The sequence below is a fragment of the Hyaena hyaena genome, unplaced genomic scaffold (assembly GCF_003009895.1).
Source record: "Hyaena hyaena isolate Hyena2069 unplaced genomic scaffold, ASM300989v1 scaffold_216, whole genome shotgun sequence".
Taxonomy (NCBI): domain Eukaryota; kingdom Metazoa; phylum Chordata; class Mammalia; order Carnivora; family Hyaenidae; genus Hyaena; species Hyaena hyaena.
Window position 1 is genome coordinate 1,427,236 of NW_024080848.1, and position 18,640 is coordinate 1,445,875.

Consider the following 18,640-nt stretch of genomic DNA (forward strand, 5'->3'; position numbering starts at 1 on the left):
CAGGCAACGGTGACCATCAAATTGTCAGCCAAAAGAAAAAGAGAGAAACTAAAATGGAGTGAGGTTAGTCTGATGAGATATTGTCTCCATCCATGAAAGTCAGGCTTGTGGTAGGACTTTCAAGAGGAATGGATCTGGTGTAACTTGGTGATGTTTTAGCAGCTAAAAACAAATATTGGAAGGTGCCATTTTACAAAGAGGACAATCAAGGCTTACTGATACATTGTGCAAAGTCTACTAAGTCAGAAACCAGTATTCAGACTCATATCTTCATGATTTATAAACCTGTGCTCACAACCCCATATACAACATGACAGGGCACACAGAATTACAGTTTTCTCTATGTAGTGTTCTTAGTCACTGCCTTTTGAAGAGATGGAGACCATGATTGGTGATACTTGTTTCTAATATGGTTCAGTGCCTTTAGTTCTTGAAAGGAAGAGAGAGTAAAATTCTAATCCTGTCTTACTCCTCCATGAAAACATTCCCTTAAAGACCTCATCCTCCTTTCTTACCCTTTCCCTTGGTGTCTCATCTTCCTCCCCTCTACTCTGTCAATGAATTGGTTTCACCATAGCTTTGTGGTTGTGTGTTATGCAGTAGTGTGGTAGCAGCAGTCAGCTGATGAAGCAGGCCCCTGGCCGTCTCCATCACCACACAAACAGAAGTCCAGTTGTGCGTCTTCATCACCAGAGAAAGCCCAGCCCTGTCCATCTGCCAACAGTGACTAACTAAAAATTAGGAGTCCCAGTTAGTGAGCTGTAAGTTTAAGTTTGCACAATGGACACATTCTTGCCTACGGAAATGTACTCCTCTGAGAGACAGCTTCTTTGACTTTCAACATAGCTGGGAAGAGAGATAAATGTTCTTTGATGTGACAAGTATTCAGTAATGCCTGTATGTTCCAGGTACTGTTTGCATCTATTAAGCTCTATGTAGTTTTATATGTATTATTTCATTTAATATCCAGAAGTTTTATTACCATATCCTGATGATGCATATCTTTTCAAGTTTGCCTCATACCACATCTTTCATTACTTGATATAAGTTCTATGTGAGACTCTTAACCATAGAGAACAAACTGGTGGTTACCAGAGGGGACGTGGGTGTGGGGGCATGGATAAAATAGGTGATGGGGATTAAGAGTACACTTACCATGATGAGCACTGAGTAATGTATAGAAATGTTGAATCACTGTACTGTATACTTGAAACTAATATAACACTGTATGTTAACTATACTGGAATTAAAATTAAAAACTTAATTAAGAAAAAGAAATACGGGCTCCTGGATGGTTCAGTTGGTTGAGTGTCTAACTCGATTTCCGCTTAAGTCATGATGTCATGGTAATGAGATTGAACCCCAAGTTGGGCTCTATGAAGATTCTCTCTCTCTCTCCCCTTCTGCCCTCCCCCATTCACCCATACACATGCTCCCTCTATCTCTCTGGGAGGAATGAAAGAAAGAAAGAAAGAAAGAAAGAAAGAAAGAAAGAAAGAAAGAAAGAAAGAAAGAAAGAAAGAAAGAAAGAAAGAAGGAAAGAAAGAAAGAAAGAAAGAAAGAAAGAAAGAAAGAAAGAAAGAAAGGAAGGAAGGAAGGAAGGAAGGAAGGAAGGAAGGAAGGAAGGAAGGAAGAAAGAAAGGAAGAAAGAAAGAAAACTAAAAAAGAAAAGTTCTTTGTGAGTTGGAGTAAGGCAGAGTCTACAGTCTTCAGGTACACAGAAAACCAAAGAAACTTGACTTTTTTCCAGCATCATTCTTATGCTTCCAACTTTCTTACCTGTTTAAAAGTTGTGTGGTGTAGAGGAAAATATATATTGTCTCAGTCATGAGATCTAGCTCTGGTCTGAGTTCTACTACTACCTATAAGTTGGATTTTGGCTGAATTAAGAAGGCTTTTTATACCTCAGTTCCTTCATTTATAACATGATGTCACATTTTTTTTTTAAAGGCCCCTTATACTTTAAAGTTGTGTATATCACTATCTGATTATACTAGTTTGCTTAGGAGATTTAAGAGTAGAGTTCGTAACTTAATGAAATCTTATTTTCCAATGTTTATTTACTTATTTATTTTGAGACAGAGGGAGTGCTAGTAGGGTAAAGGGGCAGAGAGAGGGAGAGAGAATCTGAAGCAGGCTCCGTGCTCAGTGCAGAGCCTGAGGTGGGGCTTGATCACACACCATGAGATAATGATCTGAGCCAAAATCAAAAGTCAGACACTTACTTGACTGAGCCACCCAGATGTCCCTGGAATCTGTAGCTTAAAGCCAAGTTTCTGACAATCCAAGGAGTCATTGGGCACAAGCACAATGCTGTCTCCTCCTGGGTCCAGCTTTCCGATCAGACCTACCAGAGCATAGATCCCATAAAATGGTTCAAGAAAGCGATAACAGATATGGGCCTAATTTTTTCTACCAAGCATGGACATATACCCAAACAGATGTTAGGACTGGGTGGTTTTTTTATTTTGTTTTTGGTTTGTATGTTTTTAGTCTCTTGGCTTCCAGTTCCTGTGATGCATTTGTTTGGAGGCACACTGCATTATTTTTCAAACTGGGAAAAACCCTCCTGGCAACAACTATTTTTTAAGTGTAAGAACATTTTCTAGCTCCCTTTAACCCAACTGAAAAAAATATTTAAAGTAAAGGAACAACTGGTTTCAAGTGAAAGAAAAAAAATACAGTTGAGAATCTCCTTGGAGCTACACAGATGATTTTATTCTATCTCTACCGTACATAGCAAGATGATAAACGTCAGACATCTGTCAGTCTATAATACTTCAGGACTGTTGGTGAGAAAACAAAAAGTGTTGGGTGGGGCCAGGGTTTGGGGGGTGTCTGTCTTTTTGATTGCTAAGGAAATTATGTAGACTTAGTTTCAATCGCTTCTTGAAAATTCCACATCAGAGAATTTTGGTTTGCCCTAGTGTGGCAGCTGGCATACAGAGTCTAACAATGTTTACTTTCTGTCTTTATTTGTCAAGGAATGACATGATTTTATTGGTGGTACCAAACTGACCTGGTATCCAGGTAAAAAATGTTTCTTAAGCACGAGGGAATACTGAATCACATGACTAGGGTTAGAAAGAGTGCAGGAAAGAGTTAGATAGGAAAGAAGTTGATCAAAATACTGTAATACTGACAGAGGTAAGCATTCCTGAGGATCCATGTAGAAAATCTTTCTCTGAATGTATATAGAAGATATTTACAGTCATCCTCAATAACTTGTCCTTTATCCCTACCTCTTTTCTTGGGTCTCTAATAAGCATGCCTAGTACGTAGAGAACTGCCATGTGGTAAAGCCCCAGGGCAAGCATTTAACATACTTGTTGAATGACAGCAAGAAATGAATAGATGAATGTGTACACAAAGGAATTAGATACTATACTTCCTACTCACCGCCTATTACTAAAATGAAAAATTTGCCATCAATATGTGCTTAATGGATTCTGTAGGAAAGACATAATAAATTTTAAGCCTTGCTTTATTATTTACTGTGTGCTTTTGGCAACTTACTTAGCTTCCCTAAGAGATAGTTACTTTTTCTAAAAATGAGAGAATAATACCACAAACTTCATAAGAATGTTGTAAGCTCTGACATAAATTTCACAATGTCTGTCACATAATAAGCAATAAAATAGATTAGGCATTATTATGATCACCATAATTGACAAAACAAATTTGATTTGCAGTTAACAAACTTCCTCCAAAGAAAAATCAGGCCAAATGACTTCATTAGTGAATTCTATCAAATATTTAAAGAAGAAATAACATCAACTCTACACAAATTCTTTCAGAAATTACAAGAGAATAAACCCTTCCAAATCCATTCTATGAAGTCAGCATTACTTTAATACTAAATCAAAGATGTTGTAAGAAAACTACACACCAACATCCCATATGAATAGAGAAGGAAACTTTTAAAAAATTAGCAAATTAGGGGCACCTGGGTGGCTCAGTCAGTTAAGCACCTGACTTCGGCTCAGGTCATGATCTCACGGTTCATGGGTTTGAGCCCCGTGTCGGAGTCTGGGCTGACAGGTAGCTCAGAGCCTGGTGCCTGTTTCAGATTCTGTGTCTCCCTCTCTCTCTGACCCTCCCCTGCTCATGCAGTCTCTCGCTCTCTCAGAAATAAATAAAAAACATTAAAAAATTAGCAAATTAAATTCAACAATACAGAAAAGGATAATCCATTGAGGCCCTTCCTGGGCCATGTAGGCTTCACATCTAAAAACCAGTGATACCATATTAACAGATAAAAAATAAAAATCATATGATCATCTCAAAATAAGTACAGAAAAAGGTTTTGATAAAATCTAACATGCAATTATCGTAAAAACTCTTCACAAACTAGGAATAGAAGGAAGAAAATATAAAATAAACCAAAAGAAAATAGAAGGAAAGAATTCATTTAAAGCTAAAATTAGAATGAAATATAAAAATATATTTAAAAATTTAAAAATAAAATTAATAAATGAAACTAAGATAAGCTTCTTCAAATACCTGAATATAATGGATAAATACTTGATGTACTAAGGAAAACTATAAAAGAGGGAAAAAAAAGACAATATTATATGAGGAATGAAATAGGAAAGAAATACAACAGTTGTGAAGTAGGTTCCAAAATTTGAAGTAATTATTTTGTGTTCCTTTTACAAAAATTTGAAAGTCAAGACTGCATGAAAATAGTCAAAATAAAATGGGGAAAACACTCAGGAAAAGATAGATAAGATAAATTGTCTAAAATCCAAACAGGAAATTGAGGTTTGTCAAAGATCTACTCTTTGAAAGGGTGCCAGGCTCAGAGTAAACCTAACCCTCCAGAAACAGGTAATTTCCATGTTACTTAGACGACAAAGTCAACAGAGTGCTTACATCAAAGCTAAAAATATTAACACTGAAAGAAATCGGCTGCTGGGTTAGCGCTTATATATATATATACATATGTACAAAAATTTCTAAACAAAACATCAGCAAATCAAATGCAGAAAGTAATTAAAAGCATGACACTATTTTTAAACATGACTCAACATTAAAAAAACTCTATTAACACAGTGTTAGTTCCTTAGTATAAAGTGGTGCCAAAAAGGACAATAAAAGTACCAATTTTGTACTGAAAGACATGAAATAATATTTGAATAAATAGATATGCCATATGATCAATGGAAATACTAAATATATAAATTTAATATGATTCTATACCAACCTTAATTGTTTCATATATGTGAGTTTTAACATGACAAACTGATTCTGGAGTCCCTTGGGAGAATAAATGAGTGAGAATAGCCAATATAGTTTAGAAAATGAATTATAATGAAAGATTAGCACTACCAGATAAACCAATTATTGGAGCAGAATCTGATGAAACTCAAAAACAAGTGGAAATTTAACATGTACTGATAATAGTAGTTTACATCCTGGGGGAAAATGGATTGATGCAAATTGTGTTAAAGCAATTGGATATCTGTATTTAAGGAAATAGATTCTAGCTTGTATTGTAAAAAAAAATAATAATAATAAATTTCATCTGGATTAGAGATCTAAATATAAAAACTAGTAAAAGTATTAGAAGAAAGTGTATAGGAAATAATTTTTAAGTTTGGTATTGGGAAAGTTTAAAATTCAAAATCAGCAAAAACAGTAATAAATAGAATTATATGAATATTAAAAACATTATTAAAACAAAGAATACATACACAAAAATGAAAATGACAGACCAGGAGAAAACATTAGCAATCTATGACATATAAAGGGTTAGTTAAAAAACAAAATGCATTTATATAAACATAGGATATACAAATATATATAATATGTAAATGTAGATATAGATACAGATATAGATATGGAAAAGCCAATCTAATAGAAAATTGAGTGATAAATCTGAACAGAAAGTTTACATAAAAATAAACACAAATGACAACAAATATAGAAAAAGATGGTAAACGTTGGCTATAACTAAGGAAATACAAATTTAATTTAAGTTTTATTTTATTTTTAGGAGACACAAATTTTATGAATTTTTTTAATGTTTATTTATTTTTGATGAGGGGGCGCATAGAGTGCTAGGTGAAGAGGGGCAAAGGGAAAGGGAAACACAGAATCCAAAGCAGTCTCCAGGCTCTGAGCTATCAACACAGAGCCTGATGAAGGGCTCGAACTCACGCACAACAAGATCATGACCTGAACCAAAGTCAGACGCTTAACGGACAGAGCCACCCAGGTGCCCCTAGCATTTTGCTTCTCCGTGGCTAAAATTTAAAAAGATTACTAAGAATGTGGGCAAAAGTTCTGGAAAAGAGGCATCTGCAGGTTTCTAAGGACTTACTGGCTATACTGTCTTGAAGGAAAAGTTGCCAGTGACATAGCTAACTTTGGGATTTCTTCGTGTCTCAAGTGTCACAAGCCTAAAAAGATATGTGTACAAACCTGCTCACTGAAGCGGAGGCTGTAACAGAAACTGTGAAAATGCCCATCAGTAACAGAATGTCTGAATAAATTATGGTACACTCATATGATGGTGCAACGCCAATAGGAAATCATGAGGTAGATCCACATTTACAGATCTGAAAACGTGGCCAGGATGCTATTAAGTTAACAAAAAAAGTTGTAAAACAATGTCTATCATAAGATTCTGTTGTTCTGTAAAAGTTCTAACAGATTGAGTTGTAGGTGATCTTTACGGTCCTTTTGTCATCTCTAAGTCTTCATTTTGAGTTGGTCTGAGGGTTGTGGGTTATCGTTAAGCTGATTAAGTCTTCATTTTGGCATTAGCTTCTCCACTCAAAGGCTTCTTCTCCAAGTCTTCTTTAAGCTCTTGTGCTCCTGAGCAAAGGTGAAATTCAGGAGTCCCATCAACCATCCTCACCTGGAATCACTTAGGCAGAACCACTGAGGGGTGCCTAGGCTACTCAATTCAAGAAGGAGCACTTCCGTCCTTTAAGAAACTTTATAAAGTAGGGGTGCCCGGGTGGCTCTATCAGTTAAGCATCTGACTCTTGATTTGGGGTCAGGTCATGATCTCATGGTTCGTGAGATCAGCCCCATCAGGCTCTACACTGCCAGCTCACAGCCTGCTTGGGATTCTGTCTCTCCCTCTCTCTCTCCACCTATCCCACTCGCACATGCAAGTGCTCATGTATATTCTCTTTCTCTCTCTAAATAAATAAACTTTATAAGAAGAGAAACTGTATAAAATATACAAAAGAGTGAATGTGTGTGTGTGCGTGTATGTGAACAGTAACTCACAGTAACTGATTTGGTGCAGAGAGAATAGATGATTATAACCCTTGTGCATGTATTCATTCAACAATCAGTCAATAAATACTCATTGAGTGCTTTCTGTGTGCCTTGCTAGTCTATGTGCTGGAAATACAGTAGTAAAGCAAAGTGCCTACTTTCATGGAGCTTATATTTTAGTACCATCACTACTGAGAAGCCAGACGAGTATGAATTGCCTCCCCTCTGAAAGTTACTTCCACTGATTTTGCCTGAGATTATTCTAGTTCTTGCTCTGAGGCCACATTTTCCTGACCTCATTAAAGAATTCTAATTGATTCTGAATTGATGAAAGTTAAAGTTTAGGATTAACTTTAATGCTGGCTTTGAGCAGCAATTGGATTTCCTGTTCCAATTTGAAATTACTCTTCTTCCTTTCTGCATACATCATCACCACCACAAACTACTTAGTAACTATGAAATTAACATGTTTGCCAAGACACCCTCCCCAGGAGCCACAGAAAACGTCTTTGCTCTTCTTAATCTCCATCCATTTCTCTTTAACTCATTTCTTAGCAGATGTCCACCTCTTATTGAACGGATAAAGCCATCTCCTTCCAAAGGTGATTTCTCATTTTCCACCTTGAAAATATCTCTGAGCCCTTAACATTCTCTCTGCCTCAAAGCGGCAGATCTTCTTTGTAAACTCCTTCATTCATCTCTTTCCTTCCCCATAGCATCAATCTTTCTTATACTGATTTCTTTGCCTTTACTTTCAAACATAAAGGTCTCCTTTAAAGACACAGAATTAAACAAAGCTTTTAGACCCTGCCGCCTCTCCATGTAGGGGCTCCCTGTCACCACACTTTTCAAGTTAGGCTCACCCGGGCTGCCTGTCTCCCTGTCCCTGGCTTCCTTCTCCCAGCGGCCTTTCCTCACCTCAAAGGCTGCACTCACAAAGCTCCTGAGTCACCCAATCCACCAGTCCAGTCCTTTTCCTCATTTTCCTTTTGCTTTGGCTTTTGGCTTCCCGTCCCCCCGCCCCCATATTGTTTTATTTTGTTTTGTTTTGAGCACAATTGTCTACCTTCTAATTCTTGAACCACTCTCTGTTGGCCCCCTAAACTACTGGTTTCCAATCAGCTTGTCCTTTGGTCCCATCCTGAGACTTTCACGAAATTCTCTTCCATGGACTACCATTGCTGCTGTGCACGGCTGCCCAACCCCTTAATAGCATAGCCTTTGGTGTCGGCCCCACCAAATTCTCCAACCCTGACTTCTTTTCCAAGAGCCACCTCTGCACCTCCAGGCATCTAGCACACAGCTGCATTTGGGTAGTAGTCTGACAGACTAAATTAAGTATGTCTGAAGCCAGGCCCTTCACCTTCCCTGAGAAACAAAGCCTGATGATTGGCCCTCACCTCTCTCAACAGTGTCCGTTGGCCACACTTACTCTGTGTCTCCTACGACCAGATTCTTTGCAGCTTTTCTCATTCCCATTGTTTTCTTTTTATTTATTTGTTTTAATTTTTTAATTTTTAATTTATTTTTAACATTTTATTTATTTTTGAGAGAGACAGAGCATGAGCAGGGGAGGAGCAGAGATAGAGGAAGACACAGAATCCAAAGCAGGCTCCAGGCTCTGAGCTGTCACCACAGAGCCCAATGCAGGGCTTGATCTCACAGGCTGTGAGATCATGACCTGGGCTGAAGTCAAAGTCAGCTGCTTAATGGACTGTGCCACCCAGGCAGCCCAAGTCATTCCCTTTCATTGGGCTCTCCAAAAGCTCCCTACCCTAATGACTAAGGCTTAAACCCAATCAAGACAGGCTGTCAAAATGCAGTGTTTTAGGTTACATTACTGTTTTGAATAAACTTCATGTTTTGTTAGTGAGAAAGGAGAAAACTGGTTCCACAAATATGTATTGATCATATTTTATGTTCCAGAACCTGTTCTAGTTCCCAGGAATACAACAATGAACAAAATACATAAAGATCCTACCTTCATGGACCTTACATTAATAGTGCATGGACAAAGTAAATAGGCAAATACTCCAGGAAACTTATAGTCAAATAAGTCTTCAATTATAAGACAATATTTTTTTGGAGACCTGAAAGAATTGTCAAAGCAAGATATGCAGATATCTGAGGGAAGAACACTTTAGGCAAGAGAAGAGGGAGTGCAAAGGCCCTGAGGTGTTTGACGTGTTTGAGTAAAAAGAAGACTGGTGGGGTGGAATGGAGAAGGAAGAGAGGAGCAGTAGGAGATGAAGTCATGGTAGCAGTGAGAGGCCAGATAGTAGGGACTCTAGAACAATGCTTTTTCCAGTGAGTCAGATGGAAAGCTGTTGGCGAGATTTAAAAGAATCACTCTAGTTCTTCATAGAGAATAGACTGTGGGAGGATCCAGGAGAAACTAAGAGGCCAGTTAGGAAGCTATTGCAATCCAGTTAAAAGATAATGATGACTCAGGGATCAGACTTTGTATCTAGTGTGAAGATGGGGATGGCATAACTTGCTGGTGGTTGGGGTGTGACAAAAATGATTAAAGGAATATTGAATAGAAAGCTAGAAGACTCTACCACTGCTTTGTACATATTTCTTTCATATTTCTTCAAAGTGCCTATTACAGTGCTCTGCACATAATAAATCTTCAATAAATTTCAATAAATCTTCAATAAAATTTCAATAAATCTTCAATAAAATTTCACCAAATAGATTTTAATCTTTTCAGAGGACTACTTAAGGAATTTTTCCCCCAAGACATCCACAATTAATGACTTAAAAATGTACAGAAAAACCAAATCCTAAAAGCATACGCTGAGACTACATTTTCCTTTTGCTTCTTGTTAGTGACAAATACTTCTAAAAGCTTAAGGAAGAGAAAATACCGGGAAAAAATTAGTTTGTGTTATTCTTAACAGAATATTCAAGAAGAAATAAGGTGCCAAATGTCCCATCCAACCATGATGGAATTTACCTGCTCTGCAAATGCCTATTCAGACCAAGTCATTTTCACACTTGTGCGTGGGGGATCACATGAGGGCATATTTGGTGAGAAAAAAACAATTGACGTGGTAGCTGTGTAGGAGATGGAAAAAAGAAGAGAAGACAGATTTCAAAAAGATATCCCCAAACTAGCAAATCGACTGAAATATTTGAAAGGAGAACATCACCATCATCATGGAGCCTCATGTGAAATGCTCAATGCTATTTGCAAATGCAAATCTCTGAGTCAGAGAAATGTTGTCAATCATCTTGTCTCATGTAACAACCCATGTAGCATCATTCTTTAAGAATCCTTGGCCTCATGGATTGGTGTGACATAGAAGTAAAAGGTGAGAAAGGAATTCAAAGATATTCTTGGGTGTTTCCCTGTTGTTACATGATTTTGTTAAATGAAAGCACTTAGCTAGCAACAAGATGGCTCTAAAACACATTCCTCCTAACACCAAGGACGGGGCATTTTATTCATAACTTTCCCCCAACCACTAAAGCTTATTTCTCTACTACCACCGCCCACTCACAGGAATAAAATTAATGATATCTCTACCATAAGACATATTCTTCTCGCCCACCCAAATTGCAGCTTGGAACTCTTTCTTTGTGTGCCCCTGAATCTGAAACTTAAACGCAAATGAGATTCTCAGACAATTATTATTGGGCTCAATTCAATGCCCTTGGGCCTCAGAGAGCTTAATATGTCCAAGTACTCTGAGCCTCCAATGGGATGGGGACCCAAAAGGGTTCCATTCAAGTAAATGGGCATCCTTTCCTTCCAAAGGTTGAATGAGAAGGGGCACTTAGGTCAGAATAGCCTGATGGGAGCTACTATTTCCAAGTCATCTTCTCCTGTAGCTCTCCTCCTGGGGAGGGGAACATTTCATTAACAAAATCCCAGCCAGATCAGACCCTGATGTCACTATTGATTCTCCTCTCAGAAAGCCCACTGTGTCCCCAGCACTTTCCTTGGTTTCAGTCAATATTATCTCTCTCTCTTCCGGGAAACTTAGAGAAAAAGAAAAAGAATCACCAAGATAAGGAAAAGTTAAAGAATGACAACAGCAATGCCAATGAAAGATAAAGATTGAAAACTGGGGAAGGAGAGAGGAAAAGGACTTGTGATTTATTGTTGTTCTAACGATTATTTTAGAAATCTAGCTGCTTCTTAGAAGTTTGGGGGGAAAAAGCTACCAACTTTTCAATTCACAGGGACATAAATGAAACTCTATCTTGGTCAGAACTTAAATCTTTAGTCGTTATACTGTTTGTATTAACTCTAAAACTGCTGGGCTTTATTTTGGACAGTGGGATCTGATGGGATTTTCTAGAATCCATATCTAGATTTCTCCATGTTTAGAACGTTGGACAGAAGGAGAGGTGACTATGCTCTGGTCACAGGATTTTTCTTTGCAGGCAGCATGCCTGGCTAAGTAATTGGTTCTCAGGGATATGCGACAGTGAGAAAAAAGACTGGCAGGCTGACCTTTTTCTTGGAGAATAGTCTTGGTTTCCCCACGGGCTCTTCATTCTGTGCCACCTGTCTCTGGGGTTTTCTACCATCAAGACTAGCTATCTGTTAGCAGCCCACACTACAATCCCCTCTCTCCAGGGACGGGGATAGAATTGGTATTTCAAAGCTCAGTTGAACAGTCTCCTAGCTTTGGTTAAAAGCTAATTGGATCCTGGGCTGCATTTTGTGCTGCCACCTGTCTAAACACTGGTATTTATTTTAAAAAATAAAATAAAATTTAAAACCAGCTAGGAAGGTGAGAAAGGTTGCCATGGAAGAGTTGGTAGCATTAGGGCTATAAGAAACAAATTAACAGGAACACAAACAGCTCATTCAAGAGCCTCACCCAGATAGTCATGGAGGTATGAAAGTCTTCATCCATTGGCAATCTAATTGTTTGAGGACATTGAACAAATGCTGCAGAACATAATGACAGAACATAACATAGACAGACCAAGCATCACTCTTCCCCAAGGTTTTTATGTTTGTTTGTCTTTTGTTTTCTTTTTCATTTTTTAAATGTTTTATTTATTTTTGTGAGAATGTACGCACGTACCTGCGCACACGCAGGGGAGGGGCAGAGAGAGAGGGAGACAGAGGATCCCACAAGGGCTCTGCACTGATAGCAGAGAGCCCTGTGCGGAGCGTGAACTCACAGAACCATGAGATCATAACACGAGCTGAAGTTGGATGCTCAACCAACTGTGCCACTCAGGCACCCCATCTTTTTTTTCCAGATAAAGTAGAAGGTAGAGGTGCTGGTCTGGACACTGGACTCTAGAGTCTTGGGCTCCTGGTCCTATTCTCTGCAGAGAATCAGATGGTGGGTCTGTAAATCAGAAAGAATTATGCCTAGAGGGTGTAGCTACTTTGGACTAAGGAATATATATGCTAGATGGAGCGTTGAAGGAGGTGGGTGAAGAACCCTATAAATTGTTTTGTTCAAATGCCGTATCGAGAAACATCCAGCTGTAAAACTGTTTCCGTAGTTTCTGTATTTGCTAGGCTAGTGAGTTATAAAGAACTGCAAGTGAAGAAAAAACCCTCAACCATTTGTTTTTCTCTTAGGAATTCACAGGAGTGTTGCTTCTCAGCCTCTGGGGTGTGATCCTGTCTGCATTTGTAAATCTCTTAGTAAATGGAAAAATGATACCCTTCTCATTCTGTCTGTGGTCTATGAGTGGAATGGGCTGTGCCGAGGACTCAAATGAAAACTGATGCTGGGCCAGAGGTAAGATGGCCAGAGACCTCCTGAGGCTTTGATTCCACCTATATATGAAAGTCCTTGGAGCGGCTATTTAATACATGAATGCAGAATGGTGGGCACATAGGAGCAGTCTAGGAGGGGTCTGCAAAGGGCGGTTTGGGTGGGGAATGGTCAGTTCCCTGAACAGAAAGATAAGAACTGACATGCCACAGGAGGCTGGAGGATTACTAAGAAGCAAATCTTGTTTATCCTTAGATGTCAAGCCTGGATCTCCAAAAACAAGGGTAGGTCTGAAGAAGGGATCTATGTTAGAAATGTCAGTCATGGAGTCTACCCCATTTCAAACCCCTTTATGTGAAACAGCAGGTCAGCAGCACTGAGGAAGGACACAGGAATCATACTGCCCTCCCCGTCATGGGGCAAGGGAGGAGTGCCTGCCCTGTGGGCAGCCATGTTGTGCTGCCCGTGAGTCATAATATGGCCCGGCTCGCTCCAGCAGAGAGCATCTCTCTGAAAATGGAATGAGGCAAAAATGGGAGAACCCATGCTTGGCCATGGGGTTGTTATCGTCACTGCTATGGTTTGACTTATCAAGCCTCATGCCTTCATTTCTCCTCTACCCCCAGAGCCTCGACAGTCTATGTCCAACTTGTACCACTGTCCCCTCTCTACCTTATTTATTACTTCTTTATTAGTGGTGCACACACAATTGATGATTTAAGACAATATACTAAGCCTGTGAGTGCCCTTAACCAGGACAAGTAAATATGGAAAATGTTACCATCAACTGGGCAATGCATTCTCTCTTTGTCACCTTCAGTTAGAAATTACACACCTTGGGCTCAAAAAGTCCACTTCAAGGTGTGAATCTAGTTCTCTAAATCAGAATGATTTTCCTAATTCGGTCAAACGGACTGATACCGCCAACCTTGTTCATGCAGTTTCAACTTCGTAAACTATCCCCTTAAAATACAGACTAAGAAAACCAAGAAAGACTGGTCTATATTCATTGGCTGGAAGCGCTGTCAACAAAGCACCACAGACTGGGTGGCGTAAACAACAGAGATTTGTTTTCACACAGGTCTAGAGGGTAGAATTACCAGTTCAAGATGTGAACACAGTTCATTTTTTCTGAGGCCTCTTTTCTTAGCTTAGAGATGGCCATCTTTTAACATTTTTTTCTTTTATAGTTAAAACAATTTTTTAATTGTGGTAGGTAAACTTCGCCTGAGATCTACCCTCCTGGAAAGAATTTTAGTGCGCAATTCAGTACTGTTAACTATAGGCACAATGTGGTACAAGAGATCACTAGAGGGGCGCCTGGGTGGCTTAGTCGGTTAAGCGTCCGACTTTCTCTTAGGTCATGATCTCACGGTTCGTGGGTTCGAGCCCCGCGTCGGGCTCTGTGCTGACTGCCAGCTCAGAGCCTGGAGCCTGTTTCAGTCTGTGTCTCCCTCTCTTTCTGACCCTCCCCTGCTCACGCTGTCTCTCTCTCCTAGAAATAAATAAAACATTAAAAAAAAGAGAGAGAGATCACTAGAACTCATTCATTTTGTGTAACTGGGACTATCTACCCATGTACAACAGCTCCCCTCTTTTCCTTCCCTCCAGCCCTTGCCAACCACCATTCCTCTGTAAGAATTTGATGATTTTAGAGACTTATACAGGTGGACACCTCCAATTTTAGTCCTGTGAAGGGCTTATTTTATTTAGCATAAGTCCTCCATATTCAGCATGTTGCTGTATATGGTAAAATTCCCTTCTCTCTCTCTCTTTTAGTTTATTTACTTATTTTGAGAGAGAAAGAGAGAGCATGAGCAGAGGAGGGGCAGAGAGAAAGGGAGAGAGAATCCCAAGCAGCCCCTGCACTGTCAGCGTCGAGCCCAACTTGGGGCTCAACCCCACGAACTGTGAGATCATGATCTGCTCCAAAACCAAGAGTCAGATGCTTAACCAACTGAGCCACCCTGGTGCCCCAATGTTCTTCTGTATTAACTAAGGAATATTCCATTGTGTGTGTATACCACATTTTCTTTATCGATTCATCTGTTGGCGGATATTTAAGTTGTTTCCATATCTTGACTATTGTAAACAATGCTTCAATGAGCATGGGGGTGAAAATATCTCTCTGAGATCCTGATTTCAACTCTTTGGGAGATATACCCAGAAGTTTCTTTGCCTGATCATATGATAATTCTATTTTTAATGTTTTGAGTAACTTCCATACTATATTCAGTGATAACTTCACCATTTTACATTCCCACTAATAGTGTACAAGGGTTTCCATTTCTCCACATCCTTGCCAACATTTATCTTTAGTTCTATGGATAGTAACATAACCTAACAGTTATGAGGTGATATTTCATTGGCTTTTTATTTGCATTTCCCTAATGATTAACAATGTTGAGTAGCTTTCCATAACTTGTTGAGTATTTTTTACCTTTTTTTGGATAGACTTCTATTCAAGTCTTTTGTCCATTTTTAAAACAGGTTATTTGGACTTTTTGCTATTGAGTTGTAAGAGTTGCTCATATATTTTGGATATTAACTCCTTATCAGTTAGAAGGTTTGCAAATATTTTCTTCCATTCTGTAGGTTGCCTTTTCACTCTGTTGTTTCCTTTGCTGTGTAAAAGCTTTTTAATTTGATATAGTTCTACTTGTCTATTTTTGCTTTTGTTTCTTGTGTTTTTGATGTCATATGCAAAAAATCATTGCTTAGATCAATATTATGAAGATTTTTCCCTGTTTCCTTCTAGAAGTTTTATAGTTTCAGGTCTTATGTTTAAGTCTTTAACCTACTTGGAGTTGATTTTTGGGTGTGTGGTAGAAGATAAAGTTGCAATTTCATTTTTTTGCATGTTGATTAGACGGCCATCTTCTCCCTGTATTCACATGATCTTCCCCTTGAATTTTTCTCTTTCCAAATTTCCTATTTGTATGAGGAAAATAGTCCTATTAGATTAGAGCCCACCCCAGTGACCCAATTTTTACCTAATTATATCTTTAAACACCCAATGTCCAAATACAGTCACCTTCTGAGATACTGAGGGTTAAAACTAAAACCTATGAATTTTGGAGGGATACATTTCAGCCCATAACAGTTACCAAATAAAATGCTGTCATTTCAAGAGTAAGGATGTAATGACTCCTTCCTTTTGTGGTTTAAATAAATAGAAATACTATTAGAGTATGTACAAATGAAAAGTGCCCTGTTGCACGGATTTAGGTAAGTTACTTTAATTCTCCATATTTCAATTTTTCTGTGTATAAATCAGGAAAGAAAGGTATTCCCTACTTTCTCTGAACTTTTCGAATTGCTTAAACATTTCAATCTTTAAAAATCAATTTGTCAGGGCACTTGGGTGGCTCAGTCTATTGAGTGTCCAATTCCTGATTTCAGCTCAGATCACGATCCCAGGATCGTGAGATTGAGCCTGGCTTCAGGCTCTGCACTAAGCATGGCATGGATCCTGCTTAAGATTCTCTCTCTCTCTCTCTCTCTCTCTCTCTCTGCCTCCTTCTGCCCGCCCCCCCCCCACTCATGTGTTCGCTCTCTCTCTAAAAGAAAACGATTTTGTCCTCTTCAAATTCTTGTATGTATTCTCTTCTCTGTGGTTTTCATGATAGTGTAGCCATTTCCAGGTTGCTGTCCCTGGAATCACAGTATTCAACATTCACAATAGATCCAAGATGCCCCTTGGCAGAGCAAATACAGTTGCCATTTTGCAGATGAGGAAGTCAGCATACAAGAAGATTGAGGAGGCTAATAACATTTCCAAAATCATATTATTAAGTTCTGACTTTAAAATGGAACCAAAATTACCTGGCCCATTATCCAATAGGATTTCAGCTACACTCTTAATATATCACAATTTTGAATCACAGTTTTTGATGAGAAATAGAAGAATAAGAGAACAGTGTCCTGAGACTAAAGACCTAGAAGTACAAAGAATCTTAGTACTTTTCTCTGGAGCCTCCTTTCTTTTTCCATAGGATTAGCTAGGGTAGCATGGCCCCAATGAGGGTTGAATTTTTGGCATCATCAGCATTTATGTATCTCTACTACCTTTCCAGGCACAATGTTTATAAAATGATGGTGATGGCCTCCCACAAATGAGTCATGTTCTGTGGTTTAGATAAGTTTCCTTAGCTGATAATCATGAGCTGATTATCATTATGGCTTGTTCCTGGACTTGTTTCAATGCTGAATTTCGTCCAAAGACTATGTTCACACGTTTGTTTTCCTGTAATATCCATTTGCAATTTCATTTCTCTTGGATTGTTGGACTTCTTACTTATTAATTTCTCCAAGCTCATTAGTTAGTGTTGACATTTAGCCCTTGTCTTATATTGATTGCAAATATTTTTTTGACAGACTGTCAGCTATCTTTTTATGGTGTATTTGCCATAGACAAATGAAGATTGTATTTTGTTTTTCATAGCAAAATCTATCAAATATTGCCTTTACTGTTTCTGAATTCCATGACTTGCTTGCCAAGATTATGTAATAATTACTTAAAATTTGACCTAGTTTTTAAATATTTAAAAATTTTTTAACTTTTATTTGTTTTTGAGAGACAGAGCATGAGAGGGGGAGGCGCAGAGAGAGAAAGAGACACAGAATCTGAAGCAGGCTCCAGGCTCTGAGATCTGACCTGTGAGAACAGAGCCCGATGTAGGGCTTGAACCCACCACTGTGAGATCATGACCTGAGCCAAAGTTGGAAAATCAACTGACTGAGCCACCCAGGTACCCCTTTAAATGATTTTTCAAAAACATATTTCATTTTAAAATTCACCAGAAATTTTTGTGTTTGTGATGAAAGAAAGGTATATAACTTTATTTTCATTTTTGACTGTATAATCCAATTTCAGCATAATTTTATTAAATCATCCATCTTTTCTGTACCTTAATCATATCCTCAATCCCCATGGTACATGAACCAGGTTCACTATTCTATTCTCCATTAATTCCCTTTTCTTATTGTTACACCATTATCACACTGCTTAATTTCTGCAAATTCTTATTATGTTTTGATGTCCAATGAGGCAAGTTCTGTGTCTTTCTGAAATTATTTTGAACTTCCTAGAACATTTACTTTTCCAGAAGAATTTTTCAGTTATTCAAATGGTATATATTTTGTAAGTTTATGTATTTATTTTTGAGAGAGAGAAAGACAACATGAGCAGAAGGGAGGGCAGAGAGAAAGAGAAGAGAAAGAACATTAAGCAGTCTCCACAAGAATCTGACATTGGGATTGATCTCACAAACTGTGAGATCATGACCTGAGCAGAAATCAAGAGTTGGACAACTAACCAACTGAGCCACCCAGGTGCCCCTCAAACTGTATTTTTAAAAATGCCATTGAGTTTTCTACTTTACTTCAGTTCAGTGTTTATTTTAAAGATGATTAAGCCCCAGACCAAAATATAAATGGTTATTATGTAATTCTGGATTGAATAAGAAGTGGATTTTACAACTTGAAAAAAACGAACAAAAAAATTAACTTCCATATGGCAAACATATCATAAACAGAGTTAGAAGACAGTTGACAGTTGGTCAGAAAAAAATATTCGCAAATTAATTGAGCAACTTTATATGTCAGGCATAAGGCATTGGGCATTCCTCAATGAATAATTCACAATTATTATCACAATTCCTGCGATAGTGAGACTGACATTCTAGAAGGCTAAGGCCAATAAT